Source organism: Gorilla gorilla, chromosome 21 (assembly GCF_029281585.2).
Source record: "Gorilla gorilla gorilla isolate KB3781 chromosome 21, NHGRI_mGorGor1-v2.1_pri, whole genome shotgun sequence".
NCBI classification, from domain to species: domain Eukaryota; kingdom Metazoa; phylum Chordata; class Mammalia; order Primates; family Hominidae; genus Gorilla; species Gorilla gorilla.
Genome location: NC_073245.2, coordinates 75,079,605 through 75,083,024, shown reverse-complemented (window position 1 = coordinate 75,083,024; position 3,420 = coordinate 75,079,605). Strand labels below are relative to the sequence as shown.

Below are 3,420 nucleotides of genomic sequence, written 5' to 3'. Positions count from 1 at the left end.
CTGGAAGTAATCATGTCACCCCCTGCAATCATGCCCCCAGGAGATTAGAATAGGACCCTGATCCCTCGTTTCTGTCCTATCCCCTCCTTTCCGTCCCATCTCCTCCTTCCTGCCTCATCTCCTCCTTTCCGTCCCATCTCCTCCTTCCTGCCTCATCTCCTCCTTCCTGTCCCATTTCCTCCTTCCAGTCCCATCTCCTCCTTCCGGTCCTATCTCCTTCCTGCTCCCATCTCTTCCTTCCTGTCCCATTTCCTCCTTCCCGTTCCACCTCTTTCCTGTTCCCACCTCCTCCTCCTGTCCCGCCCCCTCCTTCCTGTCCCGCCCCTCCTTCCTGTCCTGCCCCCTCCTTTCTGTACCTGTTGACCTCATCTGGGCTGCAGTTGGTGACTGCTTGAAGGGGTGGGAGGAACAGTATAAAGTCCTGTCCCCCTCTTGCCTTCAAGGGCACCCCTGAAGGACCATATCCACTGTGGACCCCCTTGGGATCAGCCGAGGTTTGTAGAGGTGACATCGCAGCCCAGCACCTCCCTCCTCCGCCCTGCCCTCCTCTGTCCTCCTTCCACAGGTGTGGCCAAGGGCACTGCCCAGTTGGCCTGTGACCCCCAGCTGAGGCTGCTTCCTGGGCAGCTGACTTCAAGTTTGTGACCTGAGCTCTCCAGGCCCCCGAGCGGCTGGTGCGTTGGCCCTGCAGTTCTGCGGCTGAGACCCCTCCTCTGGGATCTCGTCTTACCCTGCTGCGGGTGCCAGGGCTGCATGAAGCAAGGGCGAAAGTCCCCTTCGCCCGGGCGCTGCCCTCTGCCTGCTGTCCCCTGTGCTCCTGTTCCCCGTGGCTGCCCAGGGACAGGTGTGTGGGATGGAGGAGGCGGGAGAGGCTGAGTCCTCCCCAGTGGACCCCCAGATGCAGACCCTGAGGCAAGGGAGAGTGAGAAAGTGAAGGAAAGAACACAGCTGGAAATGCGACCAAGAATGAACCCCAGCCCGGGCCACTGTGAGCAAAGAGAGCCGAGCCCCGGGGAGCCCTGAGACAGTGTGGGAGTGGAGGCCTGGGGCGCCTCCGGGCAAGGCAGCGGGATGTCTATGCCCCAAGCCCTGCCAGTCGTGGATGGAGACACACACTTTAGTGTGGGCTCCAGAGACAGAGGGAGCCCCAGGCCGAGAGCTGTGGGTGCTGGGCAGGTGGGCATTGGCCAGCATTGCCCCCACTCATGGCGGGTCCACCTTAATTCGACGGGTGTGACACTCTCCTCACACATGTGCACATTCAAGAGGTAACTGTCTGTTTCTATAACTGGGTGCATTTCGGTCTGGAGCCATCGAGCCGGGTGGTGGCCATGAATCCCAGGCAACTTGGGGGGCCCACTCCAGGGTTGCCTTTTGGGGGCCTTGGGGTGGCTAATGCAGTTCCACATGCTGTTAAGGACCTGTGTAAAGAAGACACCAGAATGAGATGTCTCCACACACAGAGAGCTGCAGCCGATGCCGGCCGGTGACTTGGGACTTGGATGCTTAACAGGAGGCTCCCCCTCTCTTGGGAGGTGAGGATGGGGTTGGGAGCATGTGTCTCAGGGGCTGGCTTCACTCGCTCCTCAGCCCCAGCAGGTGCATCTTCCCCCCGCGAGGGCCTGGTTGCCATCGTTCTTCTGGAAGGCCGCACTGAAGGGACCCTCTGATCCTCATGTCAGCTGTTCCACTCTTAAGACAGAGACAGGAGCTCCCGGGCTCGTGCACACCCTCCCTCTGCACATGTCCAGGACTCGGGGTCACAGTGTGGGCTCGTGGTCCGTGGGGTGGGACTCCAACCTGCTCTGCCTTGGGTTCTGAGGCCAGAAGCAACACTTCCCTCACGTGGGTCCTCACAGGGACCAAGCGGAAGACTGGCAGGGGGCGGGGTCTCAGAACTCCACCCACATTTGCACACTCAGCCTTCCCACGCCCAGCCACAGCTTCCATCCCTCATCATTGTCGGGTCATGGTGGTGAAAACCAAATCTCTGTCAAAGGAGTTTTCTCCACCCTTTTTCCTGAGGTTGTAGTTTGGGGAGAAGTTTTGAAAATTGCCTGTCCTTGGTAGTGGCTGGGAGTGCTGGGGCACCTTGTCCTGGGGTCTTCTGTTTACACAGTCCCCTCAGCCCCTGCCTGGAAGGAGCACGCAGGGCCCTCCGCCTGCCCCAGTGGAGGGAGCACAGAGCCCAAGCAGCCCCCCGGAACTTTCCCCAGCTCGGCCTCATGGTCTCGTGGTTTCTTCTCCAGGTAGAGAGCAGTGAGGAAGAGGACTCAGCCTCCATGCCTCCCGCCAGCCCAGCTGCGCCCGAATCACCTCCCTCCTGAAAGGATGTCAGCCTCCGCTTGGACACCGTGGAGACAGGGCCCTCCTTGTGCTTCAGAAGCATCGACGTGTCAGAAAATCATCTTAACGCCAAGTCTGGAAAGAATGGCTTTGAGGCTGTGCACACAAAGGAAGGAGGGAGAGCCCCAGGTGTCGCCGGGGACCGTGCGGCTGACAGAGCCAGCAGGGCGGTGGCGTGTGAGCCGCGCTCTGGATATATAAGGATCTGACGCTGCTGGCAATGTCTGAGCTCTACGCTCACCCATCTGTCGGCTGCTATCATCACCGGGTGGGATTAGCGGAGATCCACTCTTTCATATTGAAATCTTCACAAGAGAACGAATCACTTTTATAATAAAAGAAAAAGACCGTCCATGTTGTTAATGCGTACACAGCAAGTTGGAAGGCCGGGGAGGGCGGCGGGTGGGGACGCCGACCCAGGCGCCCCCCTGCAGCCTGGAACAGCCCCAGGCCTGCTCCACTGTCCCCTCGGGGTTCCCTGTCGAAGAGGCCAAAGAGTGGAGGGGCTGGTGCCTAGAGGGTGTGGAGCTGCAGGTGTGCAGTACAGCTGGCACCTGGCAGAGGTGGTTCATTATCAAGCAAAGGATGAAACAAGGCACTTGGAGCCCCTTCACAACTGGAACCTCCACTGCAGGCACAAGGCTGGGCTGGACTGGGGTCTCCTCCTCTCCATGACAGCCTTGGGCAGCCCGGAGCCCACCACTGCCCCTCCCCAGGTGCTGTCCCCTTGAAGCTTCTCCCAACGGTTTAGTATTGTAGAGTTGGCACATCTCACGTGAACAAGAACAGCCATCACTGAAACGAATGCTCAGAGTGGACCGGAGTTTTTTCCCAGCCACCCTGGGGTGAGCATGGCTCACGTTGCACACCAGGAAGCCCAGGAGCGGGGAATTGAACCAGTTCCATCCAGTCCCTGGCAAGGGACCACCCTGTGTCCGAAGGCCACGTTCATTTTTCAGATTGCAGGAAATGGCTCAGCCTGAAGTTCAAGTTTTCCTCTGAGCTCCTGTTGATTAATGTGGCAAAGACAGCATGCTGTGGAATATGCTGGCAGAAATGTCAGGATTGCTAAAG

General features: G+C 59.1%; 1 long non-coding RNA gene across 1 annotated transcript; it reads left to right on the top strand.

Moving 5' to 3' along the window:
• The first annotated feature begins 443 nt into the window (after positions 1 to 443).
• LOC101128252 (uncharacterized) lies at positions 444 to 2,698 on the top strand. Its single transcript, XR_177014.5, has 3 exons — positions 444 to 494; positions 1,464 to 1,535; positions 2,250 to 2,698. It is a non-coding gene; the product is annotated as an uncharacterized lncRNA (long non-coding RNA).
• Positions 2,699 to 3,420: the final 722 nt, after the last annotated feature.